This window comes from Eumetopias jubatus, unplaced genomic scaffold (assembly GCF_037043125.1).
Source record: "Eumetopias jubatus isolate StellerSeaLion01/CBP00866 unplaced genomic scaffold, mEumJub1_p1.0 scaffold_11, whole genome shotgun sequence".
NCBI lineage: Eukaryota > Metazoa > Chordata > Mammalia > Carnivora > Otariidae > Eumetopias > Eumetopias jubatus.
In genome coordinates, this window is record NW_028274817.1 from 67,512,604 (window position 1) to 67,528,986 (window position 16,383).

General features: G+C 36.7%; 1 long non-coding RNA gene across 13 annotated transcripts in view; it reads right to left on the minus strand.

Moving 5' to 3' along the window:
• The window catches only part of LOC114203229 (uncharacterized), a 136,757-nt gene extending 126,130 nt beyond the window's left edge, over positions 1–10,627 (minus strand). For 12 of the 13 annotated variants that reach the window (XR_015769456.1, XR_015769457.1, XR_015769447.1 and 9 more), the window contains exons 1-3: positions 10,500–10,627; positions 9,969–10,031; positions 9,332–9,533 (exon numbers count right to left, since the gene is read on the minus strand). This is a non-coding gene — a long non-coding RNA (uncharacterized LOC114203229). The remainder of the gene's footprint in view (positions 1–9,331; positions 9,534–9,968; positions 10,032–10,499) is intronic. The other variant, XR_015769446.1, reaches the window with a different exon arrangement.
• Positions 10,628–16,383: the final 5,756 nt, after the last annotated feature.

Sequence of the window (16,383 nt, forward strand, 5' to 3'; positions counted from 1 at the left end):
ATGTATTAACACGCACTGACTACATATACGTATGGTGCACAGAGAATGGCACAGCATTACTTCTGTAGCATTAATGCTGCATAACATGAATTAAATCGTGAAAAATGCCAACAAGGGGCTACTGGGTGGCTTGGTCAGTTAAATGTCCAACTCTTGATCTCAGGGTCATGAGTTCAACCCACACACTGGGCTCCACGCTGGGCATGGAGCCTACTTAAAAAAAAAAAAAAAGCCAACAAGATGACAGTTCTTAAAACTATCTGATAAAGACCTTAAAACAACTATTTCTAAAAATGCTGAGGGGCGCCTGGGTGGCTCAGTTGGTTGAGCGGCTGCCTTCGGCTCGGATCGAGCCCCACACTGGGCTCCCTGCTCGGTGGGAAGCCTGCTTCTCCCTCTCCCGCTCCCCCTGCTTGTGTTCCCTCTCTCTCTGTCAAATAAATAAAATCTTTAAAAATAAATAAATAAATAAATAAAAATGCTGAAAAAATGTTGAGATAAGCAATCACAAACTTTCTTGCAACAAATATTGAAAGTGAAAATCTTGTCAACAGGCAATCAAAAAAGTGAAAATTTTAAAGTTAAAAATACAGTTAACTAAAGTTAAAAAATAAATGAACAGATTGAACAGCACAATGGAGATGGCAAAGGAATTTAAAGACATAAATAGAAACTATCCAATACTAACAGAAAATATTGAACATAAATGTACAAAGGCTCAGGGAACGATGAGACAATAACAGATGATGAGACAATAACAGAAGGATAAGAGAAAAGAGAGAGACTGGGGGCGCCTGGGTGGCTCAGTTGGTTAAGCAACTGCCTTCTGCTCAGGTCATGATCCTGGAGTCCCAGGATCGAGTCCGCATCGGGCTCCCTGCTCAGCAGGGAGTCTGCTTCTCCCTCTGACCCTCCCCCCCCATGTGCTCTCTCTCTCTCACTCTCTCTCTCAAATAAATAAAATCTTAAAAAAAAAGAAGAGAGACTGAAAATATTTGAGAAAATCAATGCCTGAAAACCTCCTAAATTTTGCAACAGACAAAGACTTACAGATTCAAGAAACTAAGAAAACTTCAAAAAGGATAAACACAGAGAAATCCACAGCCAGATGTATCATAATAAAACTGCCAAAAAGCGAAGCTAAAGAAACTATTATATAAGCAGTAAGAGAAAAATAAAATACTACCACATAGAGAAATAATGAATCAAGTAACTGATTTCCCATCAGAAACCACAGAAGCCAGAAGAAAGTGGCACACATGTTTAAATGGTTGAAAGAAAGGAAATGTCAGCCTAAAATAACCTACCCAGAAAAACTACTAGCAGGAATGAAAGTAAAATAAAAACATTCTCAGATTATAGAAAACTAAGAATATATAGCCCCTGAGAGCTTCCCTGTAAGAACTGCTACAAAAAAGTTCTTCACGTAGAAGGGAAATACCAGAAGGAAACCTGAATCATCAATAAAGAGCAATGGAAATATTTATCTGAATAATGCAACAGATTATTTATGTCTCTTAATTCTTTAAATTTGTTTCAAGGTTGAAAACAAAAGATATGAACATCTTCTGATAGTTTTCAATGTATGCCAATGCAATACATGACATTATAGCATAAAAGAGAGACAGTTAAAGGACCTAAAAGATGTTAATGTTTCTACATTCCAAAATTAGAGGGTAAAACAGACAGTGAAAACTTAAGTACATACTGTGTAACCCCTAAAGCAAATACTTAAAAAGCCTACATAAAAAGATACAGTCAAAAATAATAAAATAAATGGAAAACTAAAAAGTATTCAAATAACCCAAAAGACGGCAGAAAGGGGGGGAAAGAGGAACAAAAAAGGAACAAAGAGAAAACAAATAAAGTAGTAAACCTAAATCCAAACATACCAAATTTACATTAAATATGAATTGCCTAACCAGTAAAACTCAAACACAAAAATTGTCAGAATGACCAAAAAAAAAAAAAAAGAAAAAACCTAAACCATGACACAATATCCTGTCTACAAGAAACAGACTTCAAATATATTGATATAGGCAGACTAAAGTAAAGGAATGAGAAAATACATACCATGCAAAGACCAAAGAACAGGACTGGCTATATTATACATTAAATGCAAAAACGTATTATAGAGCAAAGAAGGACCAATTCAACAAGAAGCCACAGCACTGCTAAATGTATATGCACCTAACAGAGCTTCATACTACATGCAACAAAAACTGACAAAAGAAATAGAAATCAATGGTATAAACACTCAGTCTAACAGCAGGATTCATTCTTTTTAAGTACATAAGGAACACTCATGTAAAGCAAAGTCTAACATACATTTAAAAAAAACTGACAGTATAGAAAGTATTACCTCAAACCATAATATAATTAAACTAGAAATTAATAACAAAAGATGGGAAACTCCCTCAACATTTTAAAATCAATTATACTTTTCATTCTCAGAAGTTGAAATTTTTTATATCTTTCATACTTCAACTTAACATTTTCAGTCTTTCCTCTATATTCATAGTAAGTTTAAAATCCTTAAACCATTAATTCTATCATCTATGTCATTTTGAAGTCAGCTTCAATTGATAAGATTCCTCTCCTCATATTCTCCACATCTATGCAGGCCTGACATTATTTTTTTAATCTGCTTTTTTCACTTTTCAAAGTAAAACTTCTGTTACCTTCCCACTCTTTTCCAACATATTGGGAGCCAAAAATTACTGGCGTAAGATAGTTACACAATCCAATGTTAAAACTGGGCAGAATATCTGAATAGACATTTTTCCAAAGAAAATGTCCAGATAGCCAACATGTACATGAAAAGACGCTCAACAATACTAATCATCAGGAAAATGCAAATAAAAAACCACAATGAGATATCACCCTCACACCTGTTAGAATTATTATCATCGAAAAGACAAGAAGTAACAAGTGTTTGTGAGACTGTGGAGAAAAAGGAACACTTGTGCACTACTGGTGGGAATGTAAACTGGGGGAGCCACTATTGAAAACAATATGGAGGCTCCTCAAAAAATTAAAAATAGAACTACCGTATGATCCAGCAATTCCCCTTCTGGGTATATATACAAGAGAATTTAAATCAGGATCTCCGGGGCGCCTGGGTGGCTCAGTTGGTTAAGCGACTGCCTTCGGCTCAGGTCATGATCCTGGAGTCCCGGGATCGAGTCCCGCACTGGGCTCCCTGCTCAGCAGGGGGTCTGCTTCTCCCTCTGACCCTCTTCCCTCTCGTGCTCTCTGTCTCTCATTCTCTCTCTCAAATAAATAAATAAAATCTTTTTAAAAAATAAATAAATAAATAAAAATAATAAATCAGGATCTCCAAGAGATGTATGTACTTCCATGTTCCACTGCAGCATTATTTACAATAGCCAAGATACAGAAACAACCTAAGTGTCCACTGGAGGATGAATGGATTAAAAAAGGGTGGTGTATATTATACAATATTATTCAACCACTAAAAAAAAAAAAGAATGAAATTTTGCCATTTCCAACAACATGAATGGACCTCAAGGGCATTATGCTAAATGAAATAACTCAGAGAAAGACAAGTACTGTATTGAGCCCTCTTGTATGTGAAAGCTAAAACAGCAATAACAAAACCAAGCTCACAAATACAGACACTGGTGGTTGCCAGAGGTATGGGGACTGGGGAGGAGGTGGGCAATGGGAGGCAGGGATGGGTGAAGGGGATCAAACAGTAAAAAAGTAAAAAAAAGAAATTCAATACTAAAAACCCATTTGAAAATACAGCTCTGTGGCCCATCTTGATGGATATAAAATAACACTGTATGAAATATCATTAAAGAGGGAAAACGAAATACAAAATGGTATTTTTAAGACAAGTTGATTATAACTACACAGAATGTGTATGTGTACATTAGTAAAGATAAATTATTTTGAAAAAATGGTTTAATATTTATTATTTTTGGTAAATTTAAGTTTGGAAAGAAATTAGAATGGAAGAAAGAGATGTGCAGAAAGGTCTAATACAAAAAAATTATTTGCATAAGATAGTTGTAGTTTTCCTCATACATCAGTCACCAATATTTTTGTTCAGTGCGTTTTCTGCCTTTCAACTTGGTAAAATGGTAAGATGTAAAAAGAATATTTTTATTCCATGCTTAAGAGGAATGCTATAGCATAAAATCTTTTCTCAATTATTGCTGATGAGGGGGTGGTGGTAGCATAATGTAAAGTTACAGGTACAGGGATGTTTAAGGGTAAGCAAAACCTGATGAAGAGTTGGTTAGTAAATATTTTAGTCTTTGCAGGCCACATGGTTACTGTCTTAATTACTCAATTCTGCTGTTGTAGAATGAAAGAATCCATAGACAATGGGCATGCAGGTTAAGTATAACTGAATACCAGTAAAACTATTCATGAACACTGAAATTTGAACTTCACGTGATTTTCATGCGTTAAGAAATACAATTCTGCTTGTGAATTTTTAAACCCCTTAAAAATGTAAAACTACTGATAGTTGGCTAGTCATACAAAATCAGACAACAGGCCAGATTTGACCCACAAACCATACTCTGAATAACTTTAGGACTCAAATCATACAGATAATGTTCTCCAACACAATAAAATTTTAAAAAAACAAAACCAAAAGAAAAATTTGGAATTCCACAAATATTTGGAAATTAAACGATACATTTCTAAATTACCCATGAGTCAAAGAAAAAAATCACAAATTTTTTTTCACAAGCAAAATTAATAGAAAGTACTGTGAACTGAATTATAATAAAAATCACAGTATCAAAATGTATGAGCTGAGAGGACACTAAAAATGGTGGAATAGGGAGCTCCTAGGATCCAATTCTCCACTGAAATTATTAAGGTGGCAAAAAAATGTAAGAATCAACTTTTTCAGAACTCTAAACCTAATCAGAAACTTACTACAATCAGGACAGTGCTTAAAGAAGAAAGGGGCTGTAAATTTTGTCATTTAAAGAAATCTTATCAGGACACTGCCTAACAACAAAGATAATGGAATGGAGACTTTAGTGACCACATATGACAAGGAATATAGTCTGCAAAAATAGTTTAGACTTTAAACAAGTGGCCTGTCATTAAACAAGTGGATGACTGCACCCCACAAGAAGCAACAACACAAACCCTGGGGAGGGGGGAAATATTCTGATTTCCAGAGCCACCATACTATAAAATTCAAGGTGCCTACTTATCAAGACAGATTTTCATTAAAACTTTATTAGGCATGTAAACAAACAAGTAAGTATGGCCCATTCACAGAAAGAAAAAAGTTAACAGAAAGTGTCCCCAACGAAGCCCAGACATTAGACTTTCTAAAAAAAATCAACTATCATAAATATGCCAAAGAGCTAACAGAAACCAGGGATAAAAACTAAAGGAAACCAGGAGAACAGCATATCAAAAAACAGAAAATAACAATAAAGAGACAGAAATTACAAAAAGGGACCAAATACAAATTCTGAAACTGAAAAGCACAATAACTGAAATGAAAAATTCCCTGAATTTTAGAGGGGTTCAACATAAAATTTCAATAGGCTGAAGAAGGAATAAATGACCAGGAAGATAGGTAAATTACGATTATCTAGTCTGAGGAATGGAAAAAGAAAAAACTGAAGAAAGATGAAAAGAGCCTAAGAGACAACATCAAGTGTACCAACATATGCAAAATGAGAGGTCCAGAACAAAAAAGAGTCATAAAGAATATGTGAACAGCGGCCAATCTATGAAACTTAAAACAATTCAATGAACCCCAAAGAGAATAAACTCAAAGACATCCACAGTGAGATGTAGTATAATCAAACCTGAAATCCCCAAAAAGAATCCTACAAGCAAGAAAAGAGAAGCAACCCATCATCAGACATCATGGAGGCCAGAAGGCAGTGCAATGACATATTTAAAGTGCTGAAAAGAAAAAAGCTGTCAACCAACAAATCTATATCTGATAAAAAATGTCTTTCAAAAATAAAGGAAAGAGAGCAACTTATGGCATGACAGTATGAGGAGCTTGAGTGACCTGCTGCTCCCCACTGAAACTGATGAAAACTGTTTTTTTAAAAAGCCATTTAAAGCCTCCGGAAACTGATCTAAGGACAAACAGCAAATGAAGAAACATATATTCAAGAACAACTTCAAAAATTCACTAAGAAAGATGAGTCTGTATCTGAACCAAAACCACTGCCTCCCTCCCTCTCTCATCTCAGCTCAGGGAAGGGGAATCTCCTCCACTCCAGATTGCTGCAACCAAGAACACAGGGCTCCCTTTCCACCCCTCCCCTCCAGGTCCCATTCAGAGGGCTTTCTTCCCAGGAGAAAGAGAGTTTCTCATCCAGCCCCGAGTTGCCTGTTAAAAGGGTTGAGTCCTGAGCAAGTGTGGTTGAGAGGCAGGTGTTCCAGCCCTTCCAGCCCCCACTGGTGGAATGTATACTTTATTGGGTGTGGGGCATGGAAAAGACCAGGACCCTGATCATCCCAGCCCTGGGTTAGGAGGAAAAGCAAACCCAGATGACCTCTGGCTACACCCTCCCCTCCACAAAATACTGTCACTCAGAGAGAAACTTGCCATTGTTCCTACCCCACCTCCAGAGACCCAGCTCAGAGCTTTTGTTTGAGGGAAGCAGCAGACATTAAAACAGATGGCTCTTAATTTCTTCCCACAGGGACTGACTTCATTTGCAAGAGCATGGAGAAGGTCAAGCCTAAAGGAGTCCTAAAAAAACAAGGTTGTAGCAAAAGCCAATTAGCAGATTCAAGATACAGAGGCTAAACTGTAGGTAAGCTAGTTTGCAGGAGAGAAAGGACTAAAACAACTGGGAAGAGCCCACCTAGGGTCAGAACAAATATCAAACACTAATCTCAAAAACTATTTCTTCAAAGGACCCACATTTTGATTGGATTAACTTTGAGTAGTTTATGCCCCAGGGCATTATGGAAAACAATTAAACAATAAGTTCCCAGCAAGGGGATCCTGGCTGCTGGGTGTGATAAGGGAAAGACAGCCCTAACAAAACCAGCCATCCCAGGGTGATTGTGGGCATATTCAAATTGCCCCACCCTGAGGACCAACATCTGAGGACTAACCTTGTGGGAAAGACGACTACAATGAGATACGACTTCACATCCATTAGGATGACTAGAATGGATGAAGTCAGATAATGACAAGTGTTGGTGAGAATTTAGACAAGTTAGAGCCCTAATACACTGTTGCTGTGAACGTAAAATGGTTGCAGCCACTTTGGAAAAGAGTTGGGCTGTTTCAGCAACAATTAAACATAGCTACATAAGACCCAGCAAAAACACTCTTAAGTATACACCCAGAGAAATGAAAACATATGTCTACAAAGAAATTTGTACATGAATGTTTTAGCAGAATTACTCTTAATAGCCTAAAGGTGGAAACAACCTAAATGTCCATCAATGAATGAATGCATAAACAAAATGTGGTATATTCATAATACGGAACATTATTCAGCCACAAAGAGAATGAAGTACTGATACATGCTACAACATGGATGAACGCTGAAGCATGCTAAGTAAAAGAAGCCAATCACAACAGACCACGTATTATATGATTCCATTCATACAGAATGTTCAAAACTGGAAAATCTTTAGAGAAAAAAAGTAGATTAGTGGTTGCCTAGGGCTGGGCGGATAGGGTTCAAGGAGATATGGGGTTATGGCTAATAAAATGCACGGACTTCTTGGGGTGATGAAAATATTCTAAAATGACTGTAGTGATGGCTGTGCATAGATTAAAAACCACTGAACCCTAACCAGTTTAGGGTTTAACCCAGTTAAACAGGTAACTGTATGGTGTGTGAATTATATTTAAATATATCTGTCAAAAGAACTGAAAGGAGAAATTAAGGCATTTGCAGATAAGGAAAATATGAGGGAATTTGTTGCTAATAGACCTACCCTACAAGAACTGCCAAAGGGACTTCTTCAGGCTAAAATTAAAGGAAAATAGAAAGTAACTCAAAAGTGTATGAAAAAATAAAGAACATGGGTAGAGATAACTACATAGATAAATATAAAAGCCAGTACTATTGTGTTTTTGGTTTGTAACTCCTCTTATTTTTTCTTCGTATGACTTAAATAAATGGACAAGCTGATCCTAAAATTCCTATCAATTGCAAGGGGCTTAGAAAGCCAAAACAACCTTGAAAAAGAAGAACAAAATTGGAGCGACATTTTGCAATTTTAAAACTTACTACAATCTACAGTAATCAAAGTAGTGTGGTACTAGCATAAGGACAGATACTAAGACAAACAGAATAAATTTGAAAGACGTGAAATAAACCTATATATCTGTGGCTGATTTCAACAAGGATGCCAAGACCATTCAACAGGGAATGAACAGTCTCTTGAACATATGGTACTGGGACAACTGGCTATGTGCATGTAAAAGAATGCAGTTGGACCTCACACCAAATACAAAAATTAACTCAAAAATGGATCAATGACATAAATACAAGAGCTAAAACCATAAAACATTTAGAATACACAGAGGTAAATCTTCATGACTTTGGATTTGAAAAAAATTCTTAGATTTGACACCAAGAGCACATGCAACAAAAGAAAAAAATTGACAAATTGGACTTCAAATTTAAAAAAAAAATTGTACACCAAACCAAAGGACATCATAAAGAGTGAAAAATACCTACAGAATGGGGAAAAAACTTCCAAACCATATATATAACAGTTCAGAATATATAAAGAATTCTTAAAACTCAACAAAAATACCCAAATTAAAAAATGGACAAATGACCTGAACAGACATTTCTGCAAAGAAAATATACAAATGGCTAACAAGTACATGGAAACATGCCCCAAATCAGTCTTTAGGAAAACGCAAATCAAATCCATGACATACCACTTCAAACCTACTAAAATGGTTAATTTTCTTAAAAAAAAAAAAAAAAAACAGGAAGTAACAAGCATTGCCAAGGAAGCATGGTAATTCTACGTTTAACCTACAGCGATATTGCCAAACTATTTCCCACAGCAGCTGCACCATTTTATATCCCAAGAGCAATGTACAAGGTTCCGATTTCTCTACTTCCTTACCAACACTTATTTCCTGTTTTTTTCTTTTAATTAGATTCTGCCTTCAACTTAGAAGAATCTTCAAATGGCCCCTGTTTCTGTAATCCAGGTAACAGGCACTTAAAAATTCATCTTTTTTATTGACTTTTCTTTTAAAAATTTCTCTTCAAAATTTATTTTAAAAAAATAACCCATCTTAGAAGTAGTTCACACGTCACAAAAGTTTAAGAAATGCATGGGAAATATAATCACTGTTTAAAATAATGGTTACCTCTGGGGATGAAGGAAGAAAAGAGATGAATCCAGGAATGGGTACGCAGAGAACTTCAACTATCATAGTAATGTATTATTTTTACGTCTGGATGATAAAACAGAGGTTCACTGTATTTTTTTTTTTTTGCATCTCTCATTGTGTTATTCTTTGTATGTTTGTATATCTTAAGTACTTATTTCATAACAGATGTGGAAATCCCCTCAAAAAAGACAGAAAAAAAAAGTTAATCTTACATTCCCTCATCACCCCTCCCACCAAAGACACAGGATCATACTAGGTATCTGCAACTTACTTTTCTCACATAACAATCTAACATTCTCTAGATCAAAAGTGTGTAACGAGGTAAATCTGTTTCTACAGCTGCAAAGTATTTCATAACACCAATGTCCCACAATTTATTCAAACATTCTTTAGATGGATATACAGATTTCCAGTTACTCGTCATAAAAAAGTTGCAAATTTTTTACTGTCTTCCCCAAACATGTTATGCTTAATATAACTTTTATTTTCACCAAGAGATTTGAACACGGAAAATCTAGTTCTTTTCCTACTCAGTGAGAAATCAAGGTAATAATCCAAAAAATAACGTAACAATTCCCCCAAAGATTACCTGTACACAGACGCACATACCTACCTCTGAACAGAACAATGTGCTTCCGGAACAAATGTTAATATTACAATGCCCAGAGGTCTTCATCTGAAACATAAAGGGCATTAAAAAACCTTTTTTTAATCTAGCCTATGAGTATGCTACAGACTGATTAGTTTATCAAAACTATAACGTTTGCACGCGAAATACAGCACGAAGAAAGTAAGAGAAAGTAGGTCCAACAGGTTAGGCTGTTCCTGAAAGCGCCCTGGGGACACAAGATCTTTCATTTTGGGCCCGCATGGTGTCAATAAAAACCCATTTAAACGAGAAAAAATGAGAGGAAAACGGCTCAGAATCCCTCCTACGAGCTAATATCCGCAACCGTCTAGCTTCATCAGTGGTGGTAAGGTGACTAAAAAAAGAGAAATTACTCTTCGATATTTTATAGAGAGGCGAGAGAGAAAAAGGAAGAACAGGCCGGCTCCTCCCCGAACTCAGGCCGGCCACGCGATCCCGAAGTGGGGAGCCTTACTAACGGACACTTTTCTAGCTGATGTGAACCTCAGCACTCACCACAAAACAAAAGTTGGCGAGCTTCTGTACTTCCCTCAGATTTGTTCATTGGCTGCTTTCCACACCTGGTACGCCAGCTGTACTTTCCCTCAGTACGAACGCCGCCATCTTAGGGCTCAGATGAGCTCTAGGGGATAGGGCGATAAAAGCCTGGAATGGGCGTCACAGCCAAATAGGTCCGCGCCCAACCGCCGTTGCAATGCTGAAATGGCTCCGCCGGCAACGTGACCCAGCTTCCCTGCGGCCCCTCCCCCAGTTTTCCAGAGCGATTGCGCTTCCTCTTACAGCCTTTATCTTCTTCGAAATTGCCTCGTTCTTCCTCCTTCGTTTTTTTCTTTTTCTTTTTCCACCCCAAATTTCTTTTACCTTTGCCTCCACTCCTTTCTTCTTTCTACATGGTATATATCTCTCGTTCTCCTCGACTTTCAGTTACCTCACAGGTGTACGGCATTTTATGACAAAACTGTCGTTCTGTTATTTTGCCAAATTATTGTAATACTATAAGGTAAGCTGGGGACTGATTTTCCCAATTTTATAGATGAGGAAACTAAGGCCCGGAAGAGGTGAACCAATTTTCCAAAAGCTGCAACAGCTAGTAAATGGTAACAGCTAGTAAGTTCTAGTTAAGAGTGGACAGAACCTAATTCTTTTTGCTCCAGTGAGCCCCGTGCTGCTAGTGATCAAGGTCTACTTAATCCAACTGATTGAAAAGGTGGGAAAACTGAAGACAGAAATAGGAAGGGTTTGGGCCTAAATTCATACAGTGAGTCAGTGACAAAACTGGATTCAAAACAAGTTGCTTCCTTGTTTAATTCCGTAATAGTAATTAAGCATCTTCATAAAGGGGTTGGGATGCTGTTCTCCAGCCTAAAGCTCCTTTCTCTACTGACTGATCAGCCCTGACTCCTTTAAGAAGCCTCTGTATTTATCAAAACGTTTATCTTTTTCTGGCCCTCTCCATGAGGAAAAATACACTAGCTGGATGTGAGCCCCCAAAACACGTCTGAAAAATGAGGCTGAAACTTCTTTGTGAAGCATTGTGCCTGAATGGTGTGAAAGATTAGTAAGGGAAGGTTTGTGCTGCCTAAGTATGGAAAAGACAATTTAGCGGTCCTAATCCCTTTCCAAAGGTTCTCTCTCCATTCTAATGTTATCTCTAGCTTTGTAGAAGAACCCGCATAGAATATGCTTATTCTATATCTTTGCATCATTACTTTTGCTTTTTTTGTTTTGATAATTGTCACCTTCAAATAGAGGTTAATCGTAGAGAATTGTGTAAACTTCCAGGCCTTGATTTATGGCCATTCTTGTGTAAAACATTGCATGGAGCCAATCTGTGTTGTCAGTAATCTGTGTAGTGAGATGAGGTCTTAGTTTAAGCTTGAGGTGTGTCATTGCCTGGGCTTTAGACAAGTGTGAGCACATCTTGGAAACTGGTAGGGCAAACACCAGGAGTCAATTGCAGAAGGAACTCCTGACCTCTTGAGAAATAACTTATCCCAAGAGAGGAGGGAGTCAGGCAAACAACCTAGGATAAAGGGAAAATCAATTCTTAGTATTGCAGGGGATTTCGTTGTACTACAAAGTGTATTTATTTTGAGCCAGTTACACAGTATCTCTCTACATCAATTTAAGGGTAAGTAGAAAAATGGAGAGCATTGAGTGAAACCTATTTCAGTTTTGCTCTGATGACTCACAGGACTTTTTCTTTCTGGAACAAATGACAATTTGGATTTTAAAAGAAATACATATAAATAAAAAGCAGGAAGCATTAGTAGAACAATAGGCTTTTGAAGGTGCTAGTCAATTTTAGGGGGGAAAACCTGACGCACTGTTTTATTGAGTGGTGTTTCAAATTGAGAGGTGCTAGACCCAGGGACCTAGGGGGAGAAAAGCTCTATTAAGTCACAGTAAATGTAGAAACCCCTGCTTCTACTCACTCACATTTCTTCTAGTCTACCTGCTTTGATCCCAAGAAAAATGCCTCCAGAAAACACCAGAGACAGAGTTTGGTGGCTAGGCTATAATATTTGCTCTTCAAGGCTGATCCTATTGACTTCCTGGACTCCTGGTCCAGTCAGTACCTGTTCCATTCTCTCTGAGAGCCCAGTTTTCCTCTTTCATTGTAATTGTTTGAAAAGAAAACTGTCTCCTGCAAGGATATAAAATCCAAATAGGCAAAAGAAAAGTTGGGATTTCACCATCATCCGGCCATATTTAGCAGACTCTCAGTTGGAGAATTTACAAGCATAATTGCACAGGCAATAATCTCTGTACAATAGTTTCTCTTACCTTTGCATTTATTTTGTAAGACAAACAAATGAGTAATGAATCTATAAATGACAGTCCAAATAATAGATGCATGCATAGTTAGACTAGAATATATTAATTTGAAACATGAATTGGGGAAAAGTACAATTTGATGTGGCAAATGAGAGACCAGATATAACAGAATTTATTCATTCATTACAAACTTGCATGTAGGGGTGCCTGGGTGGTTCAGTCAGTTAAGTGTGGGACTCTTGGTTTCAGCTCAGATCACGACCCCCACGTCGGACTCTGCGCTCAGCATTCTGCTTGAGATTCATTCTCTCTCCCTCCCCCTCTGCCCCTCCCCCAGTTCATGCGCAAGCATGTGCTCTCACTCTCTTTCAAGTAAATAAATAAATAAAATCTAAAAAAAAAAGAACTTGCATGTAAAAGAATAGGGCTACACAAGAGGGTGGTAGAGAATACAAATGTGAATGAAACACAGTATTGGTCCACAAGATTAGGTTCAGTTTGGGGAGGGGGAAATAAAAGGAGTTTAGAAGAATTATAAGCAGTATCTTTGTATCAGACACTGTACTATGTATAAGGTGGGAATAAAAGTGAGGTTTGAGTGTGCAAAGAATATGAGGATGGATCTACCATGATTCTTAGCCCCAGGGAATTTATGGATGAGTGGAGAAAAATAAAACATGAGGGTTGAGTACTGTTTTTTATTAGGGGACTCAAGGAGATTAAAAAGCATTTAATACATATAATGCATACATTTCACACCTAAAATGATTTGTAAGATCATACATTTGCAAGGCACTGTACTAAGTGATGTAGGGTATGAGAAGAACGAGAAGAAATCTATAAATGTACTTTGAGCCATTGAAGGAATTGATATAGAATGAGGTTGTATCATGAGACATGTAAAATCACACAGCTTTGGGGCGACTGGGTGGCTCAGATGGTTAAGCGTCTGCCTTCGGCTCAGGTCATGATCCCAGGGTCCTGGGATCGAGTCCCGCATTGGGCTCCCTGCTCCTTGGGAGCCTGCTTCTCCCTCTGCCTCTCTCTCTGTCTCTCTGTCTCTCATGAATAAATAAATAAAATCTTTTAAAAAAAAAATCACACAGCTTTCTCTGTGTAAAGTTGAACTGTCCTGAAGGTCTTTTTTTTTTTTTTGAAATGTAATTCCCATACCATAAAATTCATCATTTCAAAGAGAATGATTCAGTAGTTGTTAGTATACTCACAGATTTGTGTAACCCTCACCACTATCTAATTTCAGAACATTTTCATTACCCCAAAAAGAAATCCAATACCCATTATCACTCATCCCCTCTCCCCACCACAAACAAGTCCCTGGCAAATTCTAATTTATTTTCTGTCTTTATGGATTTATCCCTTCTGAAAATTTCATATAAATTATACAGTAGGTGGCCTTCTGTGACTGGCTTTTTTTGTTTAGCATAATATTTTCAAGTTTAATGCATGATATAACATATATCAATACTTTATTCCTTTTCCATTCCTTTTATGATTAAATAATATCCCATTGTATGGATATACAACATATTGTTTATCCAATATGTGTGTTTGAATGGTTTCCACTTGTTGGTTCTTATAATAATGCTGCTATGAACATTTGTGTACAAGTTTTGTGTACACATGTTTTCAGTTACCTTGGGCATATACCTAGGTATAGAACTGCTGGATAATATGATGGCCCTACGTTGAACCCTTTGAAAAAACTGCAAACTGTTTTCCAAGGTACTGTACCATTTTACATTACCACCAGCAAGTATCAGGGTGCCAGTCTCTCCACATCCTCACTAACATTTGTCATTTTAATTATAGCTAGCTTAGTAGGTGTGAAGTAGCATCTCATTGTGTTTTTTATTTACATTTCCCTGATGGCTAACAAGGTAGAGCATCTTTGTATGTACTTATTGGCCATTTGCCTATCTTCTTTGGTGAAATGTCTATTTAAATCCTTTGCCCATTTTTCAATTGGGTTATTGGTCCTTTACTATTGAGTTGTTATATATACCTGGATATGTGTTCATTATCGGATATGTGTTCATTATCAGATATGTGATTTGCAAATTTTTTATCTTATTCTATGGATTTTTTTCAATTTCTTGACATGTCATCTAAAGCACAAAATATTTTAATTTTGATTAAGTATAATTTATCTGTTTTTTCTTTTGTTCCTTGGACTTTTGATGTCATATCTAAGAAACCATTGTCTAACCTAAAGGCATGAAGATGTACACCTAAGTTTTCTTCTAAGACTTTTATAGTTTTAGCATTTACACTTAGATCTTTAACCTAATTTGAATTATTTTTTGTATATTGTGGAAAATAGGGATCTAACTTCTTTCTTTTGCATGTAAATATTCAGTTGTTCCAGCACCATATGTTTAAAAGACTAGTCTTGGGCGCCTGGGTGGCTCAGTTGGTTAAGCGACTGCCTTTGGCTCAAGTCATGATCCTGGAGTCCCGGGATCGAGTCCCGCATTGGGCTCCCTGCTCGGCAGGGAGTCTGCTTCTCCCTCTGACCCTCTTCCCTCTCGTGCTCTCTTTCTCTCTCTCTCAAATAAATAAATAAAATCTTTAAAAAAATAAAAATAAAAAATAAAAGACTAGTCTTTCTTCGTAGGAAACTGACCATAAAATGTGAAAGATTATTTCTGAACTCTCAATTCTATTTCATTTATTTATATTTCTAACCTATGTCTCTACCACAGATCTTGATTACTGTAGCTTTGAAGTGAGTTTTAGAATTACTCCATTTTGAAGTGAGTGCTACAACTTTATTCTTTCTTTCTGGATTGTTTTAGCTATCCTGGTCCTTTGTGGTTTCATATTAATTTTAGGATCACCTTGGCAATTTTTTGAAATAATCAAGCTGGAATTTTGATAGGGACTGTGTTAAATGTGTACAAAATTTGGGAGAGTATCAACATCTTAACAATATTAAGTCTTCCAATCCATGAACATGGAATGGATGTTTTCCCACATATTCAGGTCTTCTTAAATTTTTGTCAGTGACATTTTGTAATTTTTCTATGTACAAGTTTTATACTTTTTGTTAAATGTATTCCTAAGTGTTTTTAATGCCACTTTAAATAAAACTGTTTTCTTAATTTCATTTTCAGATTGTTCATTGCAAATGTTGAAAATACAAATGATTGTTGTACATTGGTTTTGTATTGTACAATCTTATCAAAATGGTTTATTAGTTCTACTTCTAGTATTTTTATGGATCCCTTAGGATCTCTGTATACAAAATTATGTCATTTGAAAGTAGATATAGTTTTACTTCTTTCTTTTTTTATTTAAATTCAATTTATTTAACATATATTATATTATTAGTTTCAGGGGTAGAATCCAGTGGTTTTACTTCTTTCTCAATCTGAATTTATTTTATCTCTTTGTCTTTCCTAATTGCCCTGATAGAACCTCTACTACAAGGCTGAATAGAAGTGGTAAGAGAAGGGGTGCTTGGGTTGGCACAGTCAGTTAAGTGTCCAACTCTTGGTTTCAGCTCAGGTCGTGGTTTCAGCTCAGGTTGTGGTCTCAGGGTCGTGAGATCAAGCCCCACATCAGGCTCCATGCTAAGCAT